Source organism: Sciurus vulgaris (assembly GCF_902686455.1).
Source record: "Sciurus vulgaris genome assembly, chromosome: 11".
In the NCBI taxonomy this organism is placed as follows: domain Eukaryota; kingdom Metazoa; phylum Chordata; class Mammalia; order Rodentia; family Sciuridae; genus Sciurus; species Sciurus vulgaris.
Window position 1 is genome coordinate 7,838,500 of NC_136472.1, and position 18,500 is coordinate 7,856,999.

Below are 18,500 nucleotides of genomic sequence, written 5' to 3' on the forward strand. Positions count from 1 at the left end.
GGGCCATAAGCATGCTGCTACTAATATGGTGACAGAAAACGAGGGGACTCTTAGGGACACATTGAGACCTTCTACAACACCTCCATTGAGGACATGTCCCTCGCTGTCGCCGGCTTACCTGACGGGGCTGTCCTGCACTACTTTGCCTAGCCAGGGTTTAATCCTGTGGGCTAAGGAGCTACAGGAAGTGGGAGGAGACAAGGTTTGAACTTTTTTTTTTACCTTTTATTTGTTCTTTAGGTTTGGACATCTTGTCATTTCTTTTTTATTTTCAAATTCTTTGAATAAATGTCATGTTTTGAGGTAAAATAAGGAACCATGAACATTTTAGACATTCTTTACTTTGGGGTAGGTTCTTGCCACAGGTACCATCTCTTCTTGTAAAACACACTAATCCATCTCCCTCATCTAGTCAATTACCTCCTGATCCCAGAGGCTCTCCCCACCCCAGATGAACTCCTCTGAAAATTATTCAGTTATTATTTCAGACCTAGCGTCAGCTCCTTGAGGCAGGGTCCACATTCCACCTTGGCTCTAAAGCTCTAGAACCTTGCAGGGTAGGCCCAGAGGGGCCGGCACCAGATGTGTGTTGGTGGAAGGAGCTTTGTTGCAGGGCATTGGGGCCCCAGGGGCTGGGCCTGTTCCCTGGGTTGCAGCTGACACTGGAGATGTTTGGACCAAGGAGTCCCAGAGCCCCTGTTCATCTTGGGGTCTACCCTTGCCCCCACATCAGACGAAGAAGCTCCCTCCTGATAGTGTCTGAATACATGTCCGTATTATTCATCTGGCCATCATATGTCACTCAACTTCATTTGCTGGGCCAAATCTGAAGGTAGATTTTAAAGACTTGAGGAAGAAGAAGGAGAAGGAGGGACAGGAGGAAGTTCAGATTGTTCTGGAATAAGTGGAATGACCAGAGATGAGCAGCAAGGGAGGCTGCACCAGAGCTGAGCTGGTCACTATCTCAGCCAGCAGCAGCGGTTTTTAGCATGGCAGTGTGCCCGGAGGCCCTCTGTTACAGATAAGGAGAAGTCGCTGAGGCAGGCAGGGGAAGGGCCTTAAATGAGAAACTGCACACACTGCCAGAAGAAGGTCCTTTAAGAAGAACAAAGAAGTTGTTGATGGGAAAAAAAAATAAGAACAATGAGGGCTGGGGCCGTGACTCAGTCAGTGGTGGAGCGCCTGCCTAGCACATAGAGGCACTGGGTTTGATCCTCAGCACCACATAAAAATAAATAAGTAGAATAGATGTATTGTGTCCACCTATAATTTAGAAATATTTTTAAAAATAAAGAACAATGATATTAGCTAACATTTATTGAGCACTTAGTATGTACTGGGTGCTTTTCTCTATGGTCATGTATTTTAATATATTAGAATCTTACAACAACATGTGAGTTAGGTGTTACTCTTTAACCCTCCAACACTTACCAAAAAGGAAACTGAGACGCTAAAAGACAATGTGCCCTGGCCCACCCAGGAGGGGAAAAGACTGAGCCAAAGCAGAAACCAGAGTGCTCAGATGCCCAGCCCAGCTGCTGCTGGCAGTTCTTACCATCAGAATACACTGCATGGCCTCCATACAACCAGCCGTCCCCATGGCATCCTTATTAAAGAGCAGTCCTCTAAAGGCCTCCTGAGAGTGGCCCTGAGTGGGAGGGGAGCAGAGTGCATTGGGAGCCTGGGGCAGGGCAGGGCACAGAGAGAAGCTGGTGATCTGCCAACACAATTGGGCAGCTTCCCAGAATGGGCCGGAGGAGTGAAAGGGACTACAGGGCAGGGCCCTGAGGAAAGGGCTACCTGTGGCCCCGTCCAGATGAGGGAGTGAGGGGGAGAAAGAGACAGGAAGGGAGAGCAGCCGCCCTTTCTCAACCCCCAGACCCAACATTAGCTCCTCTGACCCAGCAGGGCTGCCAGAATCTGAGAAGCCCAGCTGCCATGTCTCTCCTCCCCAAGGGTTGTGCCGGCACCTCCAGGGGCAAAGGGCAGAACAGAACTGGCCTCTCCTACCCCCACGCTCCACTCCCATTCCAATCTCACAGGATTTCTCATGACATGGGGCACAGGATTCAAAATTAAATACCCACAAGGCCCAACCTGATCTGACCCCCAAAGACCTTTCACCTGTAGCTCTCGTTACCCCCAGACCATAGCCACACAGGATTCCGCCACCATTCCCTGAATGCTGCAATGTCAGGTGTGACTCTTATTGACTTTTTTTTTTTTTTTTTCCGAGAATCGAACCCAGTGCCTCATACATGCTAGGCAAGCACTTTTCCTGACTCTTTAAAGCTGAATCTTGCAAGCCGGTTGTTGAATACAACCATTATTAAAAATTAAATTATATAATCTTAAAATAAATTATATTGTAAACAAAAATAGCTGGCCATGGTGGCCAGACTCTCCTGTAATCCCAGAGATTCTGGAGGCTGAGGCAGGAGGATCACAAGTTTCGGGCCAGCCTCAGCAAGTTAGTAAGGCCCTAAGCAACTTAGTGAGACTCTGTCGCAAAAAGTAAATAAATAAAAAGGGCTGGGATGTGACTCAGTGGTTAAGTGTCCCTGGGTTCAATCCAGTAACAAGACCAAAAAAAAAAAAGAATAAAGAACAAAGAACTAAAGTGGCCCCAACCATGGCCGGTCAGTCACAGGGGATCCAGCAGCTGCTACAGGCTGAGAAGCAGGGGCAGAAGTGTCCAAGACCAGCAAGCTGAAGAACACATGCTGAAGCAGGCCAAAGAAACTCGGGCTAAAATTGAACAGTGCCATCTGCTCCAGGCCAAGGAGGTGTGGCCCTGGGATCCCATGGCAGCTAATGATGGAGACCTAGGAGAAGGTGACCATCCTGAGACCTGCTTGCAGCAGAACAGGGATGAGGTCTTGGACAACCTCTTGTCCCTGGTCAGTGCCATCAGCCAGAAGTTCAGCTACCATATCAAAGGACAGGAGTAGAAAAAAGCACCTGTTCTGTGATTGGCATTTTAAATGCTCTGGTGGGCAAGCTAAGGTCCACTTTTATGAAAGGCACCAAATTCATTCTGTGTATTATAGTTTCCTTCACTTTCTACAGAGTAGCACATTTAACTTCTTTGTACTTAGTATTCATCCAAACGTTCATCTTTTTACCTTATATTTCTTAGAAATCTAATGAGTGCTTGTGGTTTGTTTTCCTGTACTTTCTAGCTCAAGCAACATATATGTCAATATTGACTTTTTCTTTCTTGAACCTATGGATTTTTTTTTCCTGGAAGTTTTATTTTTGCAGAGCTGGAGATAGAACCCAGGACTCTGCACTTGCTAAGCAAGTGCTGTACCACTGAGCTCCACCCCCAGCCCTCTTTCTTAGACCTAATAGGAAAAAGTAATTCTTGAAGAAAGGGATTAAAGAATTTTTCTCATAAAAAATTAAATTTTCTCATTAAAGAATTTTTTCAACTCTGTTTGGTTTTGGTTTTGGTTTGTTTTGTTTTTGTTGGTACTAGGAACTGAACCCAATGGACTTTACCACTGAGCACATCCTTAGCTCTTTTTTATTTTTTTTTTTTATTTTGAGACAGGGTCACACTAAGTTGTCAGGGTCTTGCTAAATTGCTGAGGCTGGCCTCACACTTGCGGTCCTCCCACTTCAGCCTCCCAAATCACCAGTATTACAGGCATGTGCCACCACGTCCTGCTATCTCACACTTTCTTGAAGGTCGGGGCTTTACCTATGCAAAGGTAGTAAATAATTATTTGTAATTTGTATGAAGCAAAGCCAGCCTTGAAATCATCTATTCTGGCAAAGGGTTAGAACACTGAATACTAAGTTTACTTGTTTGGGTTGTTTTTAGTTTACCTTAATCAACATTACCAGATAATAGAATTCAAGAACTATTAATTTGGTGAATTGATAATCATTTAAAAATAAAGATTTTTTTTTCACACAGGCAGGTTTGTAGCTCAGAGGTAAAGTACCTAGCATGTGTGAGGGCACCAGGTTCAATCCTCAGCACTGCATAAAAAAAAAAATCAAATCAATCAATCAATCAATAAATGTGTTCATCTACAAAAAAAAAAAAAAAAAGATTTTGTCACACAAAAAAGAAACAAAGGTAATAAATACACAAAACCTATCACTTCCTCCTGTGGGGCCACCAGTGCCTGGTCTCCCAGCCCGCAGGTGTAGACCATGCCCCAGAGAGAGGGGTGGTCTTCAAAACAAAGACTCTGGAGAATTTTAGGTTCTCTATAGGAATCACAAAAATTGAAAGAAAGAAAATTTTCAGAACAAAATTATAATGAAAGTCTGTTTACAATTAACTGCTACTATTGACTTTAAAAAAAATAATAAAACGGTTTGAGAAGATTGTATTTATGGTCGAAGGAAACTGGACTAACAATGAGGCCAAAGATTTTTCCTGACACAGTTTATTCTGGGAATAAATGGCAGTGACTACAAGAGATCCATGTAGAGTAACAGCAGCCATCCAAGTCTTCCGCTCAGGGTCTGCCTGTGGGATCAAGCAGTGACACTTCCCTGGATGACAAAGTCCTGGGGAGCGAGGATGCCACCAGGCAGCAGCAGATCGGAAGCACTAAGGGAAATCAGATACTCCCGTTGCCTTTTGCCAATCGGCACTTCCATGGCTGCAGAAGTAAACCACCAAGTGCTGCAGGAATTGGTGAACACAGGATGTGACCAGGTAGGCACAGACCTCCTCTGGCTTCCTGTGGGGGTGGTTACAATGAGGAGTCCACTTCAAGGACTTTGGGGGCAACCAGAATCCTTTGGCAGCTACTTGAAGGCTTTGAATTGGTTACTGTTCACAGAAGTGTCTCTACATTAAAAAATTCAAGCCTCTTTCATGCACCATTGAACTGTTCTCTACCTTATCTGCAAAATACTCCTTAGATGCTTTTCCTTTTCAGGCAAGATCCAGAAGCTTCTGAACTCTCCCAAAATTGTCTCATGTATACTTTCTATTCTCTTTCTTTCTTTTTTGGTACTGGGGTTTGAACCCGGGGCTTTGTGCATGCTAAGCATGGGCTTTACTACTGAGCTACATCTCCAGTCCAGTTCTGTTCTTAAGATGAGAAGGGCCAGGCCCGGTGGCACATGCTTATAATCCCAGCAGCTCAGGAGGCTGAGGCAGGGGGATCATGAGTTCAAAATCAGCCTCAGCAATTTAGCAAGACCCTAAGCCACTCGACTAGACTCTGTCTCTAAATAAAATGCAAAAAATGCAGTGGGGATGTGGCTTAGTGGTTAAACGCCCTGGAAAAAAGGATGAGAAGGGCTTTCTTACCTAGCTTTTTCTCTAGGGTTTATTTGGGGTTATTCTGAGCTATCATGGGGAAGAGATTAGCTTTCCTTATTTGTTTTTGGTTCATGAATGTTTAAACTCTCTCTAGGAGTGTTGGTTAATATACATTGGCTATTCTCTATTTTCTCCTATTTTAAAAAAATAGTGAATACATTGTTACAGGAGATGTTACTATGCACAGAAAATGAGAAAAATCAAAAAAGTTTTGAGAAATCATAAAAAAAACACTAAAGAAAATGTTGATTATGCAGATTAAATTTAAAAGTATGTGATGCCTGTAGCTGTTATTTTGTGAATAGCACAAAACGAGGGTGGGGGGTGATATTCTTCAATACTCCAAACTATTATTTGATTCAACATTTATTGATGTTCATACCATCAACAAATAAGTGAAGTTCTGACATGCTTCTCTGTCCTATCAACCAAAACAAAAACATCAAACAACTTCTGTAACAATTAGCCACAGAGAGGTAGATGTCAAACATTTGCCAGCATGCTACTGCCAGCAGGCGCCAGGCCCATTCACACTTCTGTTCTTTGCCCCTAATGCCCCTTTGACCCTAAAGCCTTTTCAAAACCCAATTTAATGGAGCATAATCAGCTTGCAGGTCTTCTGGGGCTGACTAGTTCAGGATGGTCCTACCGAGATGACTCAGTAGCAACTGTGCTCCCCGCAATCTGTCTCATTGCCCAAGTGTGGACCCAAGGGAGCTGGGGGAGTAAGCAAGTTCCCTTGAGGCTTAGACTTGGGATTGGCACTCCATCACTTCTGCCACAGCTTATTGGACACTGGAAGTCACAAGGCCAGTCCAAATTTGAGGGGTGGAAAAATAGGTGCTGCAGAGTCACATTACAATGGGCTGATGGACAGAGAAGAGGAAGAACTGTGGTTATTTTTACAATCAATCTACCATCTTGTCTTCCTCTTCTCAAGCAGAGGATCTGCTCTAGATACTGTGCTCATACTGCACCACTAAAAACCAACCAAAGCCCCACCTGTCATAAACACTGTGTTAAGATAAGGCATCTACCACAGACATCTCTTTATTTGCCTTTATGAACAAAGTGGCAAGACATCGATAAGCTGGGCGCAGTGGCGCACACCTGTGATCCCAGCAGCCCCGGAGGCTGAGGCAGGAAGATTGTGAATTCAAAGCCAGCCTCAGCAATTTAGCGAGGCCCTCAGCAACTCAGTGAGATCCCGTCTCTAAATAAAATATAAAAAAGGTCTGGGGATGTGGTTCAGTGGTTAAGTGTTCCTGTGCTCAACCCCCAGTACCAAAAGAGAGAGAGAGCAGGAGGGAGAGAGAGAGAGAGAAAATTCTAAGGCTCTTCAAGAAAGAAAAATGACAATGTATATATTGTTTTATCTTAGATATTAGGTGTCTCCCAAAAGCTCATGTGTGAGACAACACAAGAAGGTTTAGAAGAGAAATGACTGGGTTATGAGAGTCTTGACCCAATAGTGAATTCATCCCCTGATAGGGATTCACAGAGTGGTAACTTGAGTGGTAGGGTATGGCTGGAGGCTGTGGTGGCTGTGGGTCCTGTGGAAGGCATTCTCTCTCTCTCTCTCTCTCTCTCTCTCTCTCTCTCTCTCTCTCTCTCTCTCTCTGCTTCCTGGCCACCATGTCCCAAGCCACTTTGCTGTGCCACAGTTTTCCACCATGATGTTCTGCCTCACCTTGAGCCCTGAGCAATAGAGCCAACTGGCTATGGACTGAGACCTCTGAAACCACGACCCTCAAATAAAATTTTCCTCCTCTAAAATTGCTCTTGTTATTGGCATCAGATCTGCTATTTTGCTGCCGCCATTATTCTGCCTCCCCCACACCACTTTACAACCCAGATTGTTAGCCCACAAACCTCCTCACCAGCCATTGGTCCCTTATTATTAGCGCGCAAAATTCCACTACTTAAGAATGGCTGCAGGTGATATAGCTCAGTTGGTAGAGTGCTTGCCTTGCAAGCACAAGGCCCTGGGTTCAATCCCCAGCACCACAAAAAAAAAAAAAAAAAAAAAAAGAATGGCTCCCCCACCATTCTCTCTCTCTCTCTCCCTTGTGCGCGCTCTCTCTCTCTCACCCTGCAGGGAGACACTGTGCCTGCTGTCCACTTAATAAAATCTCTTGCGTGGGTTCCTATGTCCAGAGTAGTTTCTGGGTGCTTTGTCTTGTCAGTTTTTTAAGTCACAGTGGTGACTGAAACATGTATCTTCTAAAATTACTGTATTAGTTGGGATCTGATTGGAGAAACAAAATTGCTGAGGTGATCATATACGGTAAAAGTTGCATTACCAGGATAATACATAAGTACGAGCACTGAATAAGACTGTTGTCTCTTTATCTGGTACTGGAACCTAAAGACAGCAAGTAAGTGGTTGGGACCAATGTGAGGTGGAACTTGTGAGGACATATTAGGACCCTTGGGTGAACCAGATGCATATCAGTCTCCCTGGGCAGCTGAGTCTCCAGCGTTGATGACGCAAAGACCTGCAGGAGGAGCTGGTACTTTGGCATGGAGCTAAACATGAACCCGTACCAAGAGTCACAGAAGTTGAGGGAGGATCTGGCATAGAACCGAGGACCCACTGCCCTCTGCCAACAAAGTGAGCTGCCAAATAAGGAACACTGTGTAAGAGCCCCATCTGTTGCTGCTGTCTCCACATCAACCTTCTTAGTAGAAAAAGAGACGACTCCTGGTGTTGAGGTGGGCCTTGAACTTGTGATCCTCCTGCCTCAGCTTCCAGAGAGGCTGAAATTACAGGCATGCACCACCACACTCAGCTTCTATGACTGCTGTTTTACTTCCACTTTCCAACCTTGTACAAAATGTCACTTTGACACACACTGACTCAGAACTACACAACAAAGAGAATCCTAAGAAATATAGTTTGAGTTAGTTACCATGACACTGAACAAATTTACTGTAGCTTCAACAATTAATTTCAATATTATTACCCCTAGAAACCAATTAGCACCAAAGACCTTTACAAATTAAATACCAATTCCCAAGGGCCATAGGCTGCTGCTGTATTTCCCTACTCCGAAATTTATTGAGATAAATACTCAGTAGCAGGCAGAATCTCCCACTGACTTCTCAACAATGCAGTGTGGACTATTGTGGTTTAAAAAAGTCCAGGCGGAAATCCCAGAATTGACCTCCCACCCCTGCTAAATTATAAGGAAAAGCAATACTATAACCCTGGAGAAACAGCAGAGATTAATATCATCAAGGACTTCAGAGGTGCACTTGTGGTTATTGCAACTCTATCACTTTATAATTCATCTGATTCAAGGTGAAAAAGTAAACAGTGATTTGATGATGCCATTACAGCTGTAATTCTTGATTTTTAAGAAATTTGTATTGGAAGCTGGGCACTGTGACACACACCTGTAATTCTAGTGACTTGGGAGGCTGAGGCAGGAGGATCACAAATTCAAGGTCAGCCTTAGCAACTTAGTGAGACTCCATTTCAAGATTTAAAACGGAGGATTGGAGGTGTAGATCAGTAGTAAAGTACCCTTAGTTTCAATCCCCAGTACCAAAGAAAAAAGAGAGAGAGAAAAAAATGACCTGAAAAGACAGTTCTCAAAAGAGGATATGCAGCCAGGCGCGGTGGTGTGCATGGTGGTATGTGCTTGGAAGGCTGAGACAGAAGGACCACAAGTTCAAGGCCAGCCTCAGCAACTTAGCCAGGCCCTAAGCAACTCAGGGAAATGCCATATCAAAATAAAAAATAAAAAGGGCTGCAGATATGGCTCAGTGGTTAAGCGCCCCTTGGTTCAATCCCTGGTACCAAAGGAGGAAAAAATTTCCATGAAGTCCAGGGAAGTAGCTTGGTGGTAAAAAATCCCATGGGTCTGGAAAATCATACTGTTTGCATTAAATAGTGGGGATAACAGTACACCTTTGGTATCTTGCCCACCCCGACCCTCACTCATGCCATTCTCCTGCAAATTGCAAGGTGCAAAGGAACCCTGAACTCTGTGAACAGGAAAAAGCAAGTACCCAGGCTGGGGCTGTAACTCAGTGGTAGAGCACTTGCCTAGCACGTGTGAGATACTGGGTTCAATCCTCAGCACCACATAAAAATAAATAAATTAGGGCTGGGGATATAGCTGGGTTTAATCCCTAGCACCACAAAATAAATAAATAAATAAGTTAATTAATTAATTAATTAAAATAAAGGTATTGTGTCTGCCTACAACTGAAGAAAAAATTTTTTTAATCAAGTACCCTTAGATGGTTTAGTTATATGGATGCCAGAGAAGCAGAGATGAATCCAGGGAAAGTTAGGGGCCTGCCATGTCAGGAAACATTCTAGGGGTGCAGAGATCTTGGGGATGTGGAATATCGTTTCTAAAGTGAGGACCAGATGTCCTTCCACCATATACCACAAAGAAAGAGAAGCAATGTGTGGTATCCCTTTTGGATTTTGGAACCAACAGATACCACATTTGGTCATGCTGTTTTTGCTTCTTTGTTTTGCTTTGCTTGTGGTACTAGGGTTGAATCCAGGGGTGTTCTACCACCAAGATACAACCCCAGCCCTTTTTATTTTTAACTTTGAGACAGAGTCTCTCTAAGTTCCTGAGGCTGGTCTTGAATTTGTGATCCTCCTGCTTCGGCTTTCTGAGTTGTTAGACTGCAGGTAGGCACCACCATGCCTGCTGGTCATACTGTTTTGACTCATTTACTGGGTAACCTGTAAATCTGACAGTGTCAGGTTAAGATCTTAAAAAGTCTCTGCAAAAGTCCAGGCTGTGATGCAAGCTGCTGTACCACTTGGATGTTAGAAGGTGCCTGGCCTGATTTAGATTTCAGCCAAAGACATCATGGAGTTCCTTTGGCGAGCCCGCACAGAAACATCACACCAGGACTGCAGGAGTTTGGGTCATACGACCCTCTGCCAAAGACTATTCTATATTCAACAAAAGCAGCTTTGGGGGTTGGGGATATAGCTCATTTGGAAGAGTGCTTGCCTTGCATGCACAAGGCCCTGGGTTCAATCCCCAGCACCACAAAAAAAAAAAAAAAAAAAAAAAAAAGCAGCTTTGGCAGCTGGGCAGCTGGGCAGCCCTTCCTCAGTGGCTAATCTCACCAAGGCCCCTGGAAGCAACTGGATGGCCCTCCATGCCCTCCTGTGACCCCAAGGAGCAACTTAAAAGCCTGTTCTGAGAAGCTGAACACACTGAAGCTGTGGAATTGGACACTTGGCCCCGTCTACCCATGCTCAGCCCTGGGGAGCAGCTGGCAGGCCTCCTGAGTAGGTCGGCACCTTCACCTGCACAGCCTCTGACGTAAACAGGAACCCCACCCTGATTCCAGGCATACCGTGCTGCGCCCACCTGGGCCCAGGGCACTGAGCCTGCCTCACATGACCCATGGAAACAGATGGGTGCCCCACACCTATAGCCAGGTGCACCATACCCTGAGATGCCAGCAAACCTGTCCTGGCTGAAGGAGCTGCATCCCCGCTAGCAGTGCAGTCCCACAACTCCTGTAGCCGAGATCACTGAAGAATTCACAGACATGGCCAACATGGATTACAGCTGAAGAAGCGACCACACTAAAGTGCCCGAATACCAAAGACAAAGCAATGTACCAATCAACACCCTAGGAAACACTGTCAGCAGAAAGTCTTTACTAAGAAAGACACCCTATAAAACTGACAGACACAGCTGACCTACCCAATGCACAAATACAAAAGTGGGGACACAAGAAGCGTGACAAACAAGATAGTGTGATGTGTTCAAAAGGAACATGAGAGCTATCTAGCAAAAGACCACAAAGAAAATGAATTTAACGAACTGCCCAACAAATAATTCAAGTGAATGAAATTCAACAATCTACAAGAAAACACAGGCAGACAATTCAACAAAATTAGGAAGAGAATTCATGATGTGAGTGAGAAATTCAGCAGAGAGAGAGATCATAAAAAAGAAACAATCAGAAGTCTTGGAGCTCAAGAAATCAATAAATGAAATTTAAAAATACAGTCAAGAGCCTCAACAGCAGAATCAATCAGGAAGAAGAAAATTTTGCTGAACTTAGAAATAGGTCTTTTAAAATAATACAGTCAGATAAAAAATAAAAAGAATGAAGGTCTTCAAGACTTATAGGACATCATTAAATGAGCAAACATTTACATTATGCTTTCATTAGAAGGAGAAGAGAAGGGGAAAATCATAGAAAACCTATTTAATTAAATAATTATTTGGAAACTTTCCAAGTCTTGGGTAAGTAACAGACAAGTCACTTTATAGATTCAGGAAACTATAGGCATGCACTGCCTTGCCTGGCTCTAAGAGGGAAGTTCATACCAATTAGTGCCTACACAGAAAGATTTTTCCAGTCGTTGTGGCACATGCCTGTAAGTCCAGTGACCCAGGAGGCTGAGGCAGGAAGATTGCAAGTTCAAGGCCAGCCTCAGCAAATTAGTGAGACCCTAAGCAACTTAGTAAAATTCTGTCTCAAAATAAAAAATAAAAAAGGTCTGGGGGATGTGGGTCAGTGGTTAAACACTGGTGGCTTCAATCCTGGAACCAAAAATAGAGAGAGAGAGAAAGAGAGAGAGAAAGAGAGAGAGAGAATATGACCTGAACAGACATTTTTCAAAAGAGGACATGAAGGACTGGGGTTGTAGATCAGTGGTAGAGCACTTGCCTAGCATGCGTGAGGCACTGGGTTTGATCCTTACCACCACATAAAAATAAGTAAATAAAATAAAGGTTAAAAAGAAATAAAGAAAGAAAGAAAGAAAAAAAAAAAAAAAAAAACAGAGACATACAGCCGGGCGCCGTGGTGCACACCTGTAATCTCAGCGACTCAGGAGGCTGAAACCCGAGGATTATGAGTTCAAAGCCAGCCTCAGCAAAAGCGAGGTGCTAAACAGCGCAGTGAGACCCTGTCTATAAATTAAAAATTACAAAATAGGGCTGGCTCAGTGGTTGAGGGCCCCTAAGTTCAATCCCTGGTACCCGCCTCCCCTCAAAAAAAGAGGATATGCAAATAATCAATAAACATATAGGCAAGTGCTCATATCACTAATCTTCAGGGAAATGCAAATCAACACCACGACAAGATACCATCTGGCCCTCTTTAGAATGGCTAGTATAAAAGAGAAAATAAATAACAAATGCTGGTATATTAGTTAGTTTTTTGTCACTAAGACAAAATATCCGAGAAAAACAATTTAAAGGAGCAAAGAGTTATTTTGGCTCATATTTTCAGAGGTTCCAGTTCTTGGTTAGCTGGCTCCATTGCTCCAGGCCTGTGGACAAACAGAGCACCATGGTAGAGAGGGTGGAGAGGGTGTGCTGGAGCAGACACCTCATGGCAACCAGGAGCAGGGAGAGATAGGAAGTGTCCAGGGACAAGAACTACCTTTCCAGGGCACACCACAGTAACCTACTTTCTCCACAGGGCCCACGTCCTGCGGCAATGCCATCAGTCATGAACCACTGATGAGTTTAGCTGTTGCTGGGGTCAGAGCCCTCCTGAACCAGCCACTTCTCATCTCTGAACACTGCTCACTGGGAACCAAGCCTTCAGCACATGAGCTTTGGGGCACATCCCAAATACAAACTAGAGCAGTTGGCGAGGATCCAGAGGAATGGGAACTGTCACCCGCCGTTCATGGGAATGGAAAGTAGTACAGTCATTATGGAAAATGGTATGGAGTTTACTAAATAACTAGAAATAGAACTACCAGAGGATCCAGCAATCCTGCTACTGAGTATATGTCCAAAGGAATTGAAATCAAAATGTCCAAGAGAAGTGTCAGCTGCGGGTGAAGCTCATGGGTGGAGCTCTTGCCTAGCATGCATGAGGCCCTGGGTTTGATCCCAAGCACAGAGAGAGAAATCTGTTCTCACATGTTTATTATAGCACCATTAACAATAGCCAAGATACAGAATCAACTTAGTTGTCCATCAACAGATGAATGAATTAAAAAATACATATACAACAGAGTATTATTCAGCCATAAAAAGAATGAAATTGTGTCATTTGTAGCAACATTAATGGAACTGGAGGACATGTTAAGTGAAGTAAGTCAGGAATAGAAAAATAAATACCATACATTCTCAGTTATATGTGGAAGCTAAACAGTTGATCTTAAATTAGTAGAAAATAGAAGAGTGGTTACCAGATCTTGGGAGCAGGGCAGGGGATGGAGTGAGCATGGTTGATAGGCAAATGGGTGCAATTGGACAGGAGGAATAATTTCTAATGTTCTATATTATGGCAGGGTAACTATGATTGACAACAACTAATTGAATACTTCAAAATAGCTAGTAGAGAGAATTTGGAATGTTTTCAATGCATTGAAATGATATGTGTCAGCCAGGCATAATGGTGCACACCTGTAATCTCAGTGGCTTGGGAGAGTTGAGGTAGGAGGGTTATAAGGCCTTAGCAAGGCCCTATGCAACTTAATAAGACCCTGTCTCAAAAAAAAAATGAAAAAGGGCTGGGGATGTGGCTCAGTAGTTAAGCAGCACTGGGTTCAACCCCTGACATACACACACACAGGGAAGAAAAGCAAAAAAGAAAAAGAAATGATATAATGATATGTGTTGGAGATGATAGATACACAGATTACCTTGATCTGACCATCATACATTGTATACATGTATTGAAATGTCAGCCTTTACCCATAAACATATACAAAAACTGTGCTCATTTTTTAAAAAGTAACTCCTGCTTCCATTTTACATCTTACATTTTAAAATCACCACATTGAACTGTTAGATCGTTTGGTAAAACAAATGCAAAAAAAAAAAACAAAAACAAAAACAAAAAAAACCTCACAGATACAAAAAGAAAGCCATGACTGAATAAGAAACTTGCAAAAATGATCAAATCATCACAAGAAAATTCACCCATAATGCAGAATCCATGTTTTCTTGTGTTGACATCAACACCAAAGTGGTAGGGAGGCAACTGAGTCACACATGTAAAATCGTTGCTTTAGAAGGAAATTTTCTGCCGATTTTCTCTCACACCAATAGAGTTAGCTTGCTTCCATAAGTCAGTCATCTTCGCATTAGGGAAGATCAGGGAGGAAGTTCAGGAGCGTGAGAATATTTCCTCCCTAGGCAGCACATGTCCACAGATTGCTACCAGATCTGATCTCATGAGAAACCAAGAAAGGACTCAACCAAATGAGACATTCCTACTGTTTCCTGCTGTCAGGGCTGAACCATCCCCAGCAAATAGTTTCTGAGGTAGCTCCATGGCTGTCCATCACCAGAAGTGTTGCTTCTCATGAGTTTGAAAATATTATTTTTTTTTTCTAAGCACAATATAAAACCCTCAGTCTAGAGATGTCTCAGGAAATACTGTGGTTCCTCAGATGCTCAGTTGAAGTCCTGCCCTAGAATGTTGATCCTGCCTCCTTGTTAGACCTGTTCTTGAGCCCATAGGAAGGAAAAGAGAGGTTCACCTGCCCAGTGGTCCAAACCTAAGACCAGGAAGTTGCTCGCATTGCTTCTGCTCTTGCTTGTTAGCCACAGCTGTATATGGCACACATTCTGAGCTGGGTACAGTTCATGGTAGAGCATTTGCCTAGCATGCACAAGACCCTGGGTTCCATCCCAGCAACAAAAATACACATGTGTGTGGCACATGTAAACACTCAAGGTGAAGACTGTGCCCAGGAAGAGGAGGAGAAGGGACTCATGGGTCAGTGATCATTTCTGCCATAAACGTTCCTGGTCTGCTGCTGATACCAGACAGGGAGCTCCCTTAGGAGAGAGGAGTGTCCCTCCATCACACAGAACCCAATACCTGTGCCCACCGTGGACTTGGCTGTGACCAAACACTCAGGAAGCAGATATAGTCAAGAGAATGACCTGGAAACTTCCAGGAGAGCTGTGTTGTGCACAAGTGAATTCAGTGCCTAGGACAAGCTGTGCAGTGGATTTGCAGAAGAAGACAGAACAGGCGGACTTCTGTGGGGCGCTGCCCCTCGTCTGTGGGCTGGGTGGGCTGCAGTAGCCCGCCCCTGGAGGAGCTGTTGGCCCGCGGCGGGCCCTTACGGACCTTCCTCAAGCTCCAGGCAGGGTCAGAAGCCCAGTTACGATTTCGGGGGCCAGAGCTGGTAGAGGCCACCAAACTCCTGAGCGAGAAGGAGCAGGAGCTGCGGGAGACCGAGCCCTTGCTGCACGATGAGAATGAAGATTTAAGGAAGCTTGCAGAGAATGAAATAACTTTGTGTCAAAAAGAAATAGCTCAGTTGAAGCATCAGAAGAAACTGATGAAAATGGTTTGATTCTGGAGGTAACTGCAGGAGTTGGGGGTCAGGAGGCAATGTTATTTACTTCGAGATGTTTGATATGTATCAGCAGTATGCTGCATATGAAAGATGGCATTTTGAAACCCTGGAATACTTTCCAAGTGAAATAGGTGGCCTTAGACATGCATCTGCCAGCATTAGCGGTTCAGAAGCCTATAAACACATGAAATTTGAAGGGGGAGTGCATAGAGTACAGAGAGTGCCAAAGACAGAGAAGCAAGGCCGCATCCATACTAGCACCATGACAGTGGCAATATTACCCCAGCCCACTGAGATTAATCTGGTGATTGATCCTAAAGATTTGAGAATAGATACTAAGCGAGCCAGTGGAGCTGGGGGTCAGCATGTAAATACCACGGACAGTGCTGTCCGGATCGTTCATCTTCCAACAGGAAGAAGAATGAGAAGGAAAAGGAGTGTTCCTTGATAATAAGAAGATTTTTCTATTAAAACTCTAATTCTCATAACACTATTCAGGTGTGGTTTCTAAATGTCAACAAGAAAGGTCTCAACTGAAAAATAGAGAGATGGCTATGAAAAAGTTATGGGCAAAGCTGTACAATATGCGTCTAGAGGAAGAAATAAGCAGAAGATACAGTGCGAGGAAGATTCAGGTTGGAACTAAAGGAAGATCAGAGAAAATAAGAACATATAATTTTCCACAGAACCGAGTTACAGATCACAGAATAAACAAATCACTGCACAATCTTGAGACTTTTATGCAAGGAGATTATCTACTGGATGAACTTATACAGTCACTGAAGGACTATGCAGATTATGAATCTTTACTTGAAATTATTTCCAAAAAAGTTTAGGTTGATTTGTTATTAAAGTATTTTATGAGCTTAGGAAAATTCTATAGCACATCAATTGTGCTTACCAGTATTCTAAAAAAAAAGTTTTTACAATGGGAAGTAATATGCACATTCTTAAGGCATAATTAATGTAGACCTCCCTCAATGTATTAATAAACATACATAATCATGAAAAAAAAAAAGGAAGAAGACAGAACAGCATGATGGTGATGAGAAGAGACGCTGGATTTGGACAGCAAAGAAACTAATTTATACCCTCCGAGCCACTGCACATATCTCTGTAAAAAGGGATGACTAAATTCACCAGGAGGGGTAATTGTGAGGCACAAATTAAATGTGAAGTAGGTCCTCAACAAATGTTGACTGAAAGTTGTATTTTGCTAATAGCCCCAAAGAGTTGTTTCTGTCAACATCAGTGATCAAGGACAGAATATAATACCAATTGTTATGGTTTAGCTCTGAGGTGTCCCCAAAAAGCTCATGGGTAAGACAATGCCAGAAAGTTTAGAGGTGAAATGATTGGGTTATGAGAGCCTTAATCTAATCAGTGGATTAATCCACTGGTATGGATTAACATTCTGGCAACAGTAAACAGGTAGTATGTGGCTGTAAGAGGCGGGTCATGGGGGTAGGACTTTGGAAGTCACATTTTGTCCCTGGTGAGCAGAGCTCTCCTTACTTTCTGATTGCTAAATTCTGAGCTGTTTTCCTCAGCCACACCCGTCTGCCATTATGTTCTGCCTCTCTTCAGGCACAGAGTAATGGAGTTGGCCATCTATGGACTGAGACCCCTGCAGCTGTGAGCCCCCAAATAAACTTTTCCTCCTCTAACTATGCTCGTCAAGTCTTTTGGTTACAGTCATGAAAAAGATGACTAAAACGGCAACTAACTTTCATTATGCTGTTAGCATAAACTTTACATAACTTTTTTTGATCCTGTAAGTAAGTGCTATTATTCCCATTTTATGGAAGAAGAAACTGAGACATTGGGAAATTAAGCAATAGGCCCAAGGTCACACATCTACTTGTAGGGGAGTCAGTCTTAACCCCAGAGCCAATTGGTCTGTAAGTGGGATGAGAACTAGAACACCTCATGAAGTCCATCATGCCAGCAGTTGATCTAAAATGAGTGATGGAGCAATGTCATTGCCTGGTCTTCTTTGGTGTAATTGACTGACTAGGTCACCTTGGATCTGTTTCTTTATTTTACAATGAAGGTATTAGACATAATTCTTTTTTTTTTTTAATTTTTTTTTAGTTGTAGATGACACAATACCTTTAATTAATTAATTTATTTATTTTATGTGGTGCTGAGGATCGAACCCAGTGCCTCACATATGCTAGCCAAGTGCTATAACACTGAGCCACAACCCCAGCCCCATAATAATTATTGATTCTGAACAATAGTCCAGGAAGAGGCTTTTGTAAATGAGGCCCAAACCTGTTAGTGACATCACAGAGAGGGGAGTTCCAAGAGAAGAGTCAGGCTTTCCTAGAAGCCTAGTGCCACAGTTGGCATGAGCTCAGCTTAGGAGAGAAGAGAAATCCAGGGAGGGACATATTGGTTCTGACTCTTTAACTCTCTTCATTCGACGGTCCCCAGCACAGTTTTGGATCAACTCTCAATGACTGAAAAGACTCACAATGACTTGGATCCATTCTCTCGCCACCACTCAACAGTCCCATACCATCGGCCAGGCCATAGTGGAGCCCACCAGCATGAGTCCCATCACCACGAGGGGTCCCACCACCGTGGTGAGTCCCACCATCACAGCGGAGTCCATCATCATGGTGGATCTCACCATCGAGACTCTGAAAATCCCTACTCCTATCCTTCCCACCACCGAGAGGAGGCCCACTCTCACGGCAGGGCTCACCACTATTCACCTCCTGGTGTGGGTCCCCCCCATGGCACCATCCATTCTCAACTTTCTTATGGTGAGGACCAATTTAATGATGAGCACCGCTACAGTGGTAGGATGCATCACGGTGGGACCCAGCACCACGGTGGAACCCAGCATCATGGTGGAACCCACCACCATGGTGCGCCTCCCCACCATCCCCAAGGGGCGCCTCCCCA

At 43.8% G+C, this 18,500-nt stretch overlaps 1 pseudogene across 1 annotated transcript; it reads left to right on the forward strand.

Annotated features, from left to right (window-relative positions):
* Positions 1 to 15,408: 15,408 nt before the first annotated feature.
* LOC306639372 (peptide chain release factor 1-like, mitochondrial) lies at positions 15,409 to 16,514 on the forward strand (annotated as a pseudogene). Its single transcript has 2 exons — positions 15,409 to 16,021; positions 16,083 to 16,514. The product of its transcript is annotated as a peptide chain release factor 1-like, mitochondrial (transcript).
* The last annotated feature ends 1,986 nt before the right edge of the window (positions 16,515 to 18,500 follow it).